We start from the raw sequence: 14,907 nt of genomic DNA on the forward strand, positions 1-14,907 counted from the left end.
CATGGTGCAGTCATTTTATTAAAGAATAAAGATGCTGCTATATATTAACAGATGATATTTTAGAGGTTTATTTTCACATAAGGGTTAGGTTCATTACAGCTCTAGTGTTCAGTATTGTATAACCACAATATAAGTCCAACCTGGTTTAGCACTCTCGAGGCTCGAGGTTACCACTGCTGGTCAGGGTGCAAAGCAAATGTATCAATAAAGTCCCAAAGAAAGCCAGAACTCTCCAGTATTAAGAGCAATCAAATCCCTTTATTGCGAATAGTGACATTTCGGGGTTTCACCCCCGTCCTCAGACCATTATAATAACACAATAAAAAATGCGATACTTATATATTACTCACCGCTTACGTGATCGTAAAACCTCTAGTTCCCATATGTGCCTAGGCGAGGTTTATGAGTCACAATCGGGCACCTGCAACGGACCACAACATAACAAACCTTATCAGCCAATAAACAAAATTTATATACATAAGATCTGACATGGCTAAACAGTGCTACCCACTTTACATGGCTGTAACTAGGTGCATCCATAACTTCAGTGTTTAGCAAAGGAGAAAACCTAACTATAAATTGCGTAACTAAATATTGCGTTACTAAATATTGCGTTACTTTACTCAGTATTGCGTATTCCTACATGGGAAACAATAGTGAACTATGTATACATAAACTCTAAATAGTCACAAGTACTATAGTAAGACAGTCATATTTACAAAAAACAATGCCATTCTATTTTAGTATTTAGTCCTTTTGGACTTAATGTTTCTAACTCATATGTCCATCTTGCTTCTCTTTGCATCAAGATCTTATTGTGGTCTCCTCCTCTCTTTAATGGGGGAACGTGATCTATTATAGTTTATTTGAGGCCTGCCACAGTATGTCCGCATTGCAAAAAATGACGGGCTACGGGTTGATCTGCTTCTCTTTTATTCAATGCTGTGCGTATCAAGCTCTGATAATTCGCCATTCTAGTTCTCATATTATCACTCGTTTTCCCCACATAGAATAAACTACACGCACAGTGCAGCAAGTAGACCACAAAGTCAATAGTACACGTAACTGTGTTTTAAGTAATATTTCTTTCTGTGGGGTGGGTTATTAAAGAATTTGCCTGCTATCATGCCATTACACGTCATGCATCCGCTGCATTTGTAGCATCCTGGTTTGGCATTTCCCAGCCAGGTTTAGCTTTCATAGCAGTGCACTGGATCAGTTTTTTGTAAGATGTCTTTCAGTGATCGGCCTCTTCTGTACCCTATCCTCAGGTTTCCCATCGTCTTATAGTGTAAGGTATCATCTGAGTTGAATATCTCCCAATCCTTTTTTAGGATAGAGCTGATTATGTTCTTATCCGCTGCATATGTCATTGACAGGGTCATTATGACTTCTTTTTGCTTTGTCTTAGTTCTGATGTTTTCTTCTTCAATAGACATCTGATGCTGTTTAAGTTATTTCTCCTTTTATACTCTCTGTACGAATCGATCTTCCATCCCTTTCATCTGAATAGCTGACTTTTCTTCATCTGTGTTATTTCTTTTTGCTCTTAAAAATTGCGATTTTGGAAGCGCTCTCTTTAGAGCCGGAGGGTGACAGCTGGAGGCATGCAGCAAGGAATTCCTGTCTGTATGTATCCTAAATAATGATGTACTTAGTTGATTTCTGTCTTTTTCGATTCTTAGATCCAGGAAATCTATTTCATGTAGGCTGTGATTTATTTTGAACTTCAGTGATGTATGTTCAGTGTTCAATTTGTTGAACCAATGCACTAAGCTTTCTTTTGTGCCCGACCAGATTATTAGCATATCATCTATATATCTTTTGTAGTATTTTTTCTCCTTTCTTTTGAAGCATGCAGTCCCCGTGTTTTCGTATTCTGCCATGAACAGATTTGTGTAAGATGGGGCCACACTGGACCCCATCGCTGTACCCACCAGTTTCAGGTAAAACTGCTTTTCAAATCTAAAATAGTTCCTGCTTAAGCACATTTCAAGTACATCTAGGATAAAATCCAGGGATGGCCCCACGTAGGGTATTTCAGTAGTTGGAGCCTTACTGCTGCCAATCTTTCCGAATGGGGAATCACGATGTATAGGCTAGTGACATCTAATGTCACTAGCCAGACATCATCACCTCATATATCTAGTTCTTTAAGTGATTTAATGACTTCATTTGAGTCTTTAACATAAGAATCCATATGTTGTACTAATGGTTGAAGCAGACTATCTAGATAGATAGCTAAAGGTTGAAGTATTGAATCCACCGCCAACTATCGGTCAGCCAGAGGGTCTCTGTAGATTTTTATGAATTTTAGGCAGCGTCTAGAATATTGGTATCCGTGGGTATTCTGTTTTCATAAAGCTGAATGTTTGTTGGTCTATCCAACCGTCTACCAGTGCTTCTTCCAGGTAAGTGTCTATAGACTTTTTAAATAGTGCTCTTTTGAGTTTCGAGTAGACTTTGGTATCGTTGAGCTGTGACAAAATTTCCTCATGGTAGAATGTGAAAGGCACAAAGTGAGATACAACCTCACCAAAAAGGAGAGAGAAGCCATTAAAAGTCTGGCAGATGACAAGACAATAGTGCTGAGGAGTGCCGATAAGGGTGGTGCATTAGTAATATTGGACTACGCATTCTACAATAAACAACCTATTAACCCCTAAACCGAGGCTCTCCGGCATCGCAAACACTATTTAAAACTTATTAACCCCTAATCTGCCACCCGCCCACATCCCCACCACTATAATAAAGTTATTAACCCCTATTCTGCCGCTCCCCGCCACCACCGCCACTAACTAAACCTATTAACCCCTAAACCGCCAGCCCCCTACATCGCCACTAATAAATGAAACTATTAACCCCTAAACCTATCATCCCCTAACTTTAAATTAAAATTACAATATCCCTATCTTAAAGGAACAGTCTAGTCAAAATTAATTTTCATGATTCAGATAGGGCATGAAATTTTAAACAATTTTCCAATTGACTTTTTTCGTTAAATTTGCTTTGTTCCCTTGGTAGTATTTTTGAAAAGCCAAACCTAGGTAGTCTCAAACTGATTTGTAAACCGTACTAGTTCATGTGTGTCATATAGATAACATTGCGCTCACTCCCATGTAGCTATTTAGGAGTCAGCACTGATTGGCTAAACTGCATTTCTGTCAAAAGCACTGAGATAAGGGGGCAGCCTGCAGAGGCTTAGATACAAGGTAATCACAGAGGTAAAACATATATTAATATAACTGTGTTGGTTATACAAAACTGTGGAATGGGTAATAAAGGGATTATCTATCTTTTTAACCAATAAAAATTCTGGTGTAGACTGTCCCTTTAAAATAAATAAAAACTTGCCTGTGAAATTTAAAAAACCTAAGTTTAAACTAACAATTAACCTAACATAACTATTATACTAAAATTAAAATAACTACCAATTAAAAAAACTAAATTACACATTATAAAAACCAAACACTACTAAAAATATTTAAGTCTAAAATTAAAAAAAATAAAAATACTAAATTACAAAAAATAACAAACACTAAATTTCGAAAAATAGCAAACGAAATTATCAAAAATAAAAACAATTACACCTAATCTAATACTCCTATAAAATAAAAAAGCCCCCCCAAAATAAAAAAAACCCTAGCCTACAAAAAAATACCCAATAGCCCTTAAAAGGACCTTTTGTAGGGCATTGCCCTAAAGAAATCGGCTCTTTTACCTTGAAAAAAATTCTTCATCCAGGCAGCAAGAAGTCTTCATCCAGGCTGCATCTTCTATCTTCATCCAGGTGGCATCTTCTATCTTCATACCGGCGGCGTCTTCTATCTTCATCCCGGCGGCGCGGAGCAGATGCATCCGCTGATTTGAATAGACAATAGAATTTCATTAGCTCTCATCCTATTAGCTGATTTGAACAGCCAATAGGATTTCAGTAGCTCTCATCCTATTGGCTGATTTGAATTTCAAGAATCAAATCAGCCAATAGGAATGCAAGGGATGCAATTTTGAAAAGGCTCCCTTGCATTGAAGATCCAGTGTACGGAGGTGACCGTATGAAGAGGACACTCCGCACTGGATATCTTTAAGGATGGATCCGCTCCGTGCTGCAGGGATGAAGATAGAAGACGCCGCCGGGATGAAGATAGAAGATGCCGTCTGGATGAAGACTTCTCGCCGCCTGGATGAAGACTTCCCGCCGCCTAGATGAGGATGGATGTCCGGACTTCAGAAACTGTGAGTGGATCTTCGGGGGTTAGTGTTAGTTTTTTTTAAATCTTTTGGGTGGGTTTTTTTTTTATTAGGGTTATTTGTAGTTTATTGTAGGTTAGGGTTTTTTATATTTTGGGGGGCTTTTTTATTTTTATAGGGCTATTAGATAAGGTATAATTGTTTTTATTTTGGATAATTTCGTTTGTTATTTTTCGCAATTTAGTGTTTGTTATTTTTTGTAATTTAGTATTTTTTATTTTTTGTAATTTTAGACTTTTTTAGTAGTGTAAGGCTTTTTTTAATGTGTAATTTAGTTTTTTTAATTGGTAGAAAATTTTAATTTTAGTTATGTGAGGTTAATTGTTAGTTAGATATGGGGGGCTGGCGGTTTAGGGGTTAATAGGTTTATTTAGTGGTGATGATGTGGGAGGCCAGAGGTTTAAGGGTTAATAACTTTATTTAGTGGCGGCGATGTCAGGGAGCGGCGGAATAGGGGTTAATAGCTTTATTATAGTGTCAACGATGTTGGGGTGCAGGGGGAAAAGGGGTTAATAACTTTATTACAGTGGTGGCAATGTCGGGGAGTGGCAGAATAGGGGTTAATAACTTTTATTAGTGGCGGCGATGTCAGGAGCCACAGATTAGGGGTTAACAACTTTATTTCGGTGTCAGTGATGTCGGGGGCGGCGGATTATGGGTGTTTAGACTTGGGTTTATGTTAGGGTGTTAGGTTTAAACGTAACTTTTTTTTTCGCTCATAGACATCAATGATTTTGCGTTATGGAGCTTTTCATTCCACGCTTCTGGTGTTAGTTTTTTTTATAACACTCTCTTCCCATTGATGTGGGGAAAGTGTGCCCAAGCTTGTCAAAGCAGCCCTTGGCTTTTGTGCGGTATGGAGCTTATCGCCACCATATTGCATGCACAAGGCGACTTTTCAGAAACTTGTAATGACAGAGCTATGGAGGGTGAAATAGCGCAACTTGTTGTTGTGTTGTTGTTGTGTTCGTTTCGCACCCTCTATATCGCAAAACTCGTAATCTAGGTGTCTGTTAGTTAATAATTGTAACTTTAATTTATGTCTATTTTATTTATGTTAAAGTTAGGAGGTGTTAGGTATAGGGGTTAATATAGTTTAAATTAGGCAGTTGGGATGTGAGGGGCGGCGGTTAAGGGGTTAATATGTTTAGTTAGTGTTGGCGATGTGGGTGTATGGTGGTTTAGGGGTTAATAGGTTTAGTTAGTGTCGGTGATGTGGGGGGGTTTAGGGGTTAATAGCTTTATTAAGTGTTTTAGTTAGTGTCGGCGATATGAGTGTATGGCGGTTTAGAGGTTAATAGGTTTAGTTTGTGTCGGCGATGTTTGGGAACTGTGGTTTAGAGGTTAATAGGTTTAGTTCATGTCGGGGGTTAATAGCTTTATTTAGTGTTTTAGTTAATGTTGGTGATGTCGGGGAACTGCGGTTTAGGGGTTAATAGTTTTAGTTAGTGTCAACGATGTTTGAGAACTGCGGTTTAGGGGTTGATAGGTTTAGATAGTATCGGTAATGTCGGGAACGGCGCTTTAGGGGTTAATAGCTTTATTTAGTGTTTCATTTAGTGTCAGCAATGTCGGGGAACTGCGGTTTAGGGGTCAATAGGTTTAATTAGTGTCAGCGATGTTTGGGAACGCCGATTTAGAAGTTAATAGGTTTAGTTTGTGTCTGCAATGTTTGCGAACGGTGGTTTAGAGGTTATTAGGTTTAGTTCGTGTCGGCAATGTTAGGGAACTGCAGTTTAGAGGTTAATAGGTTTAGGGGTTAATAGCTTTATTTAGTGTTTTAGTTAGTGTAGGCGATGTTGGGAAACTGCGGTTTGAATTAGAACAATGAAAAATTCCGAATATGAATAAAGAATGGATCTGAAAATTAGGAAACTGATTTATTCATTTTTGGAATTTTAGTTACGGTGCTGATTCGAAAATTCGGATTCATTTGAATCTCCGAATCGGCCAAAATTAGTCCGAAAATGAAATTTGGCCAAAACGAATTGCACATGTCTATTTACATGTGATTGTATGAAAAAAGGTGATGGTGATATAGTAGTGGATTCATATATAAATCCCAACCACTAACTAGTGTTTCATAAAACTGTTTGGTGTCTTGTTTGAAAGATAAACCGTTCTGCTGTCTATAAATTTAGTTTTTTATAATGTGATCTATACCGTGAGTTTTGCAGCTTTGTACTATTTTTAAATATTGTAACTTAGTAGTTTTATGAATTACAGTGTGATAACTGTTAAAATCCTGTTCTAGGAGATGACATGATTTTCTTCTAATAACAATTAATTATTGCTATATGGCTAGCACGGCTATTGGATAAGAGGTCGAAACGTCACATAATGAAAAACATTTCACTGTGGGTGGAAGAATGGCGGTAATTTAGCATAATGAGTTGCAAAATAAAGGTACCCTTTAACATATATTCAAATAAACTTCATGAATTAATATTCATGCAGCCTCTTTCCTTAAAGGACCATTAAATACAGCAGAGTTGCATAATCAACACATACATAATAAAAAAACAATGCAAAAGCACTTAATCTGAATTTCAAATGAGTAGTAGACTTTTTTCTGACAAATTAAAAAAAATGGGTTCAATTTTCCTTACCATTTACATCATGTGACAGCTATCAGCCAATTACAAAATTCATATATGTAGGGTTGTGTTTTTGTACCTTAGACATTCCAGCTTCTAATGGTACTTAAAGGTTTTTTTGTGTGTGTTTCCTGTGTTATTTACTTTATGTCATTTTCACTGAACATTTATAGGAGGTTTTCATAGAGCTTGGTTACATAATAACCTGCAAAAAGTAGTGTTCTTATCTGACCCTCAAATAATATTACCAGCTATATTGTCCTTATCATTATATTTTAGTAAGAGAAGCTACTACAAATTTAATGATTCCATATTTGGTGGCAATGTCAAATTTGGTAGCAATGTGCAAATATTCATGCATAAAATTTCAGGAACTGGTCTTTTCCATCTCGACTTGAATGGCATTTCCAAAACACAAAGATACTATTTTTTTTTTATCTTTCCTATGTCAGCCACTGCCCACGGTTAGTTACAGCGTTCTACAACTTCCTGGACAATGTATACTGTTATCTATCATTAAGAACAGAGTTAACCCTAGCATTAGGACAAATAGCTAACTGCCTACGGCCTCAATAATAATGGGGCCTCACACAGGGGCATAGAATTAATGGGCATTTGTTATTTTTATTTATGAATTTATTAATTCCTAGTCCAGTGGTGCCACACATTTTCTGTCACATGATCACCTGGTTGTGTGCATGTATACCATGCTTTTCAGGGGATCTAAGAATAGCTGTACATTCAGTGTGGGTTTCCTCTCTATATTGTTCTGTGTCGTCCATTCCTGCAGTCTCCAGCTGCCTGCCGTGTGTGCATGTAGTGTGCATGTGTGCATGTAGTGTGCATGTGTCAGTGAGTAAAGTATGTGTGCATGTAGTTTGCCTGTGTCAGTGAGTAAAGTATGTATGCATGTAGTGTGCATGTGTCAGTGAGTAAAGTATGTGTGCATGTAGTGTGCATATGTCAGTGAGTAAAGTATGTGTGCATGTAGTGTGCATGTGTCAGTGAGTAAAGTATGTGTGCATGTAGTGTGCATGTGTCAGTGAGTAAAGTATGTGTGCATGTAGTGTGCGTATGTCAGTGAGTAAAGTTTGTGTGCATGTAGTGTGCGTGTGTCAGTGAGTAAAGTATGTCTGCATGTAGTGTGCATGTGTCAGTGAGCAAAGTATGTCTGCATGTAGTGTGCGTATGTCAGTGAGTAAAGTTTGTGTGCATGTAGTGTGCGTGTGTCAGTGAGTAAAGTATGTATGCATGTAGTGTGCATGTGTCAGTGAGCAAAGTATGTTTGCATGTGGTGTGCATGTGTCAGTGAGTAAAGTATATGTGCATTTATTGTGCATGTGTCAGTGAGTAAAGTATGTGTGCATGTAGTGTGCGTGTGTCAGTGAGTAAAGTATGTATGCATGTAGTGTGCATGTGTCAGTGAGCAAAGTATGTTTGCATGTAGTGTGCATGTGTCAGTGAGTAAAGTATATGTGCATGCAGTGTGCATTAGTGATGTCGGGAACTGTTCGCCGGCGAATAGTTCCCTGCGAACATAGCTTGTTTGTGATCGCAGCGGTGGGCGAACATATGCGATGTTCAATCCACCCCTTATTCGTCATCATTGAGTAAACTTTGACCCTGTATTTCACAGTCTGCAGACACATTTCAGCCTATCAGCAGCAGACACTCCCTCCCAGACCCTCCCTGCTCCTGGACAGCAGCCATTTTAGATTCATTTGGAAGCTGCATTGTTAGTGAGAGGAGGGACAGTGTAGCTGCTGCTGATTTCATAGGGGAATTGATAGCTAGGCGAGTGTATTCAGTGTCCACTACAGTCCTGAAGGACTCATCTGATCTCTGCTGTAAGGAAAGCACCCCAAAAAGTCCTTTTTAGGGCTAGAACATATTTTTTTTTTTTTACCTGTGTAATTTTGACTGTGAAACATCAGTCTGCTAGTGTAATCTAATTGCAGTTGCCTGCCTGCCAGCGTGTGTGCCAGGCCCACTTTCCAAATAGTGCCACCACTCATATCTGTTGTAACAGTAGTGTACATTTAAAAAAAAAAAACTTTTTTGACTGTGAAACATCAGTCTGCTAGTGTAATATAATTGCAGTTGCCTGCCTGCCAGCGTGTGTGCCAGGCCCACTTGCCAACTAGTGCCACCCCTCATATCTGTTGTAACAGTAGTGTACATTTTTTAAAAAAAAACTTTTTTGACTGTGAAACATCAGTCTGCTTGTGTAATCTAATTGCAGTTGCCTGCTTGCCAGCGTGTGTGCCATGCTCACAGCGTATACTGTGCCCACTTACCCAGTGCCACCACTCATATCTTGTTTAATAGTAGTGTAAGTGTACATTTAAAAAAAAAAAAAAAAAAAAATTTTGACTGTGAAACATCAGTCTGCTTTTTTGTGTCAGGCTCACAGCCTATACTGTGCCCACTTACCCAGTGCCACCACTCATATCTTGTTTAATAGTAGTGTAAGTGTACATTTAAAAAAAAAAAATTTGGATTGTGAAACATCAGTCTGCTTTTTTGTGTCAGGCTCACAGCGTATACTGTGCCCACTTTCCCAGTGCCACCACTCATATCTTGTTTAATAGTAGTGTAAGTGTACATTTAAAAAAAAAATGACAGGCAGAGGCAGGCCACCCCGCAGGTGCCGTCGTGGTCATGGTGCTGTGATTCCCTTTGACCCTACAATAATGCCCAGTGTTTAGAGGCCACGTACCATGAACGCGAAAAGTTCTGAGGAGGACCTAGTTGACTGGTTAACACAGGACACCCAATCTTCTTCAGCTTCCGCTCGGAACCTTGACGCACCATCCACCTCCAGCTTAGCTTCTGGCACCTCTCAAGTGACCACTCACCCGCCTGCCGCCACCACCAACACTAGCACCACAGCCGCTTCACTTGATCTGTCAGAGGAGTTATTGACACATCAGTTTGAAGAAATGAGTGATGCGCAATCATCATTGACAGAGAATGTAGATAACAGTGATATGTCTCAGTCAGGCAGCATTACAGACATGGACGTACACTGTGATGATGATGATGTCGTACCCACAGCTGCTTCCTTTGTTGATTTGTCAGATACAAGTGAAGTGGTTGATGGTGACGATGCATCCGTGGATGTCACGTGGGTGCCCGCTAGAAGAGAAGAAGAAGAGGGGGAAAGTTCAGATGGGGAGACAGAGAGGAGGAGGAGGAGACGAGTTGGAAGCAGGGGGAGGTCATCGCAAGGAGCTAGTGGCACAGTCTTCAGCATGCATCGGCACCCGGGGTCAGCCAGACAGCACGCCAATCAACGCATGCTGTTGCCACCACCAGAATGCCGTCATCGCAGAGCTCAGCAGTGTGGCATTTTTTTTGTGTGTCTGCCTCTGACAACAGCGATGCCATTTGCAACCTGTGTCAAAAGAAACTAAGTCGTGGGAAGTCCAACACCCACCTAGGTACAACTGCTTTGCAAAGGCACATGATCTCACATCAGAAACGCTGATGGGATAAACACATGAGTAGAAGCAGCCCACAAACTCAAAGCCGCCATCCTCCTCCTGGTCCAGCCTCTTCAGCCACGTCAACCACTGCTGTCCTCCTTGCCCCCTCTCAACCATCCGCCACTCCATCTCTCTTCCGTAGCAGTTCCTGCTCATCTGCCCACAGTCAGGTGTCTGTCAAGGACATGTTTGAGCGTAAGAAGCCAATGTCCCAAAGTAACCCCCTTGCCCGGCGTCTGACAGATGGCTTGTCTGAACTCTTAGCCTGCCAGCTTTTACCATACAAGCTGGTGGAGTCTGAGGCGTTCAAAAAATTTTTAGCTATTGGGACACCGCAGTGGAAGGTACCCGGCCGAAATTTCTTTGCACAAAAGGCAATCCCCAACCTGTACTCGATTGTGCAAAAGGAAGTAATGGCATGTCTGGAACACAGTGTTGGGGCAAGGGTCCATCTGACCACTGATACCTGGTCTGCAAAGCATGGTCAGGGCAGGTATATCACCTACACTGTGCATTGGGTAAACCTGCTGACGGCTGACAAGCATGAAATGCATGGCTCTGCAGAGGAGTTGGTGACACCGCCACGACTTGCAGGCAGGCCTGCTGCCACCTCCTCTACTCCTCCTACTCCATCCTCTTCCATAACCTCCTCGGCTATGTCCTCTTCTGCTGCTGCATCTTGCTCCACATCAACGGCACTCCCCCAGCTCCGCAGGTACTATTCCACATCCCGGATATGGCAGTGTCACGCCGTCTTGGGGTTGACTTGCCTGAAAGCAGAGAGTCACACCAGAACAGCACTCCTGTCCACCCTGAACGCACAGGTGGATCAGTGGCTGACTCTGCACAAACTGGAGATCGGCAAAGTGGTTTCTGACAATGTAAGTAATTTGTTGGAGGCATGGCACATGTGTGTAATCTGATTGTACGACGCTTTGTGCATAAGTACCCAGGCTTACAGGACATCCTGAAGCAGGCCAGGAAGGTGTGTGGCCATTTCAGGCGTTCCTACACAGCCATGGCGAATTTTGCAGATATCCAGCGGCAAAACAACAAGCCAGTGAGGCGCTTGATTTGCAACAGCCCGACACATTGGAATTCAACACTCCTAATGTTCGACCACCTGCTCCAACAAGAAAAAGCCGTTAACGAGTATTTGTATGACCGGAGTGCTAGGACAGCCTCTGTGGAGCTGGGGATTTTTTTGCCATGTTACTGGACTCTCATGCACAATGCCTGTAGGCTCATGCGTCCTTTTGAGGAGGTGACAAACCTAGTCAGTCGCACCGAAGGCACCATCAGCAACATCATTCCATTTGTTTTCTTCCTGGAGCGTGCCCTGCGAAGAGTGCTGGATCTATCTATCTCGTGGCAATGGGGAGTTTGCGGTTGTGCAAATGGACTGTTTGCGGTTGTTTGCGGTGCGTTAAACGGGGAGTTTGCTCTGTCACTGTGAAGCGGGCGTAACCCTTATACTACCTGATCGATACAACATCATACCTGATGTTTTAAAGCACGTTATTCGAAACAATTTAGGAATGCTAGGTGATTTATGCCCTTTATGGATTAAAACCAGACTCTGCATCAACTATGTAATTTTCCGTGGGAGTTTTGCAATGGATCCCCCTCCGGCATGCCACAGTCCAGGTGTTAGTACCCTTGAAACAACTGTGTTGTTTTAAAATTCGCCTGCCTATTGAAGTCAATGGTGGTTGGCCCGGTTTGCACGTTCGCGAACACTTGCGGAAGTTCGCGTCCGCCGTTCTTGAACGGAAAATTTTAAGTTTGCAACATCACTAGTGTGCATGTGTCAGTGAGTAAAGCATATGTGCATGTAGTGTGCATGTGTCAGTGAGTAAAGTATGTGTGCATGTAGTGTGCGTGTGTCAGTGAGTAAAGTATGTGTTCATGTGTCAGTGAGTAAAGTATGCATGTAGTGTGCATGTGTCAGTGAGTAAAGTATGTATGCATGTAGTGTGCATGTGTCAGTGAGTAAAGTATGTATGCATGTAGTGTGCATGTGTCAGTGAGTAAAGTATATGCGCATGTAGTTTGTGTGTATCAGTGAGTAAAATATGTGTGCATGTAGTGTGTGTGTGTGTGTCAGTGAGTAAAGTATGTGTGCATGTGTCAGTGGGTAAAGTATGTGTGCATTTATTGTGCATGTGTCAGTAAGTAAAGTATGTATGCATGTAGTGTGCATGTGTCAGTGAGTAAAGTACATGTGCAAGTAGTTTGTGTGTGTCAGTGAGTAAAGTATATGTGCATGTAGTGTGCATGTGTCAGTGAGTAAAATATGTGTACATGTAGTGTGTGTGTGTCAGTGAGTAAAGTATGTGTGCATTTATTGTGTATGTGTCAGTGAGTAAAGTATGTGTGCATGTAGTTTGCATGTGTCAGTGAGTAAAGTATATGTGCATGTAGTGTGCATGTGTCAGTGAGTAAAGTATATGTGGATGTAGTGTGCATGTGTCAGTGAATAAAGTATATGTGCATGTAGTGTGCATGTGTTAGTGAGCAAAGTATGTGTGCATGTAGTGTGTGTGTGTGTGTGTGTGTCAGTGAGTAAAGTATGTGTGCATGTAGTTTGCATGTGTCAGTGAGTAAAGTATATGTGCATGTAGTGTGCATGTGTCAGTAAGTAAAATATGTGTGCATGTAGTGTGTGTGTGTCAGTGAGTAAAGTATGTTTGCATGTAGTTTGCATGTGTCAGTGAGTAAAGTATGTGTGCATGTAGTTTGCATGTGTCAGTGAGTAAAGTATGTGTGTATGTAGTTTGCATGTGTCAGTGAGTAAAGTATGTGTGCATGTAGTTTACGTGCGTCAGTGAGTAAAGTATATGTGCATGTAGTGTGCGTGTGTCAGTGAGTAAAGTATGTGTTCATGTAGTTTACGTGCGTCAGTGAGTAAAGTATATGTGCATGTAGTGTGCGTGTGTCAGTGAGTAAAGTATGTGTGGATGTAGTTTGCATGTGTCAGTGAGTAAAGTATATGTGCATGTAGTGTGCATGTGTCAGTGAGTAAAATATGTGTGCATGTAGTGTGTGTGTGTCAGTGAGTAAAGTATGTTTGCATGTAGTTTGCATGTGTCAGTGAGTAAAGTATGTGTGCATGTAGTTTGCATGTGTCAGTAAGTAATGTATGTGTGCATGTAGTTTGCATGTGTCAGTGAGTAAAATATGTGTGCATGTAGTGTGTGTGTGTGTGTCAGTGAGTAAAGTATGTTTGCATGTAGTTTGCATGTGTCAGTGAGCAAAGTATGTCTGCATGTAGTTTGCATTTGTCAGTGAGTAAAGTATGTGTGCATGTAGTTTGCATGTGTCAGTGAGTAAAGTATGTGTGCATGTAGTTTACGTGCGTCAGTGAGTAAAGTATATGTGCATGTAGTGTGCGTGTGTCAGTGAGTAAAGTATGTGTGCATGTAGTTTACGTGCGTCAGTGAGTAAAGTATATGTGCATGTAGTGTGCGTGTGTCAGTGAGTAAAGTATGTGTGCATGTAGTTTGTGTGTGTGTCAGTGAGTAAAGTATATGTGCATGTAGTGTGCATGAGTCAGTGAGTAAAGTATGTGTGCATGTAGTGTGTGTGTGTGTGTGTCAGTGAGAAGGGCATATAGTGTGTGTGTAAGCCAATTGTATGTGTGTCAGTGTGCGTGTACATTTAATGTGCATGTTTGATTGATCACAATCCTTTAAAAAACGTATCAGAGGATTTATCTACAAAAATCCCCTTAGACTTTAATAATGTTTTTCTGTTTAAAATAATTAGCTATATTTTTCTAAAGAATTGTGATTGACCCTTATGTTTATTGACATCTGTCTTGCCCCTCCATGAGGTGAGGGAACCATGGATGTGCGATAAAGGGAGACGGGCAAGAAACAATTAAGGTGAGTTAGCCTCCTAGTTAAAATGTCCATCAACACTATTTCTTTTAAATGAGTTATGTGAGAAATAATGGCCTTATGTTTCTTAGCTGTGAAATATTTTTTTGGTTCTTCCTCCTAGATCTCTGGGTTTATATGTTTTTTTGAAGGGTGTTATTTTAGATGGAACAGCAAACGCCGGGTAGATTACGGGTTTTGCGTTATGGCTCATAACACTGCTTTTTCACTACCGCTGCTATTACGATTCTTGCAGGTATAGCTGTACCGCACACTTTTTTTGCCGTAACGCAACGTAACTACCGCACCTTTCAAAAAGTCCTTTTTCAATGGGACTTCCATAGCACCGGTATTACGAGTTTTGCCTGGGAGGCCAAATAGTGAGCGGTACAGCCTATACCGTCAAGATTTGTACCGCCATCTAAAGTCAGTAGTTATGAGATTTACGTTACAAATCTGTAGCATAAAACTCATAACTAAAGTGTTAAAAAGAACACTAACACTCATAAACTACCTATTAACCCCTAAACCGAGGCCCTCTCTCATCGCAAACACTAAAATAAAATGATTAACCCCTAATCTGCCGCTCTTGACATCGCCGTCACTATAATAAACATATTAACCCCTAAACCAACATACTCCCGCATGGCAAACACTAGTTAAATATTATTAACCCCTAATCTGCCATCC

The sequence above is a fragment of the Bombina bombina genome, chromosome 2 (assembly GCF_027579735.1).
Source record: "Bombina bombina isolate aBomBom1 chromosome 2, aBomBom1.pri, whole genome shotgun sequence".
Classification (NCBI taxonomy): Eukaryota; Metazoa; Chordata; class Amphibia; order Anura; family Bombinatoridae; genus Bombina; species Bombina bombina.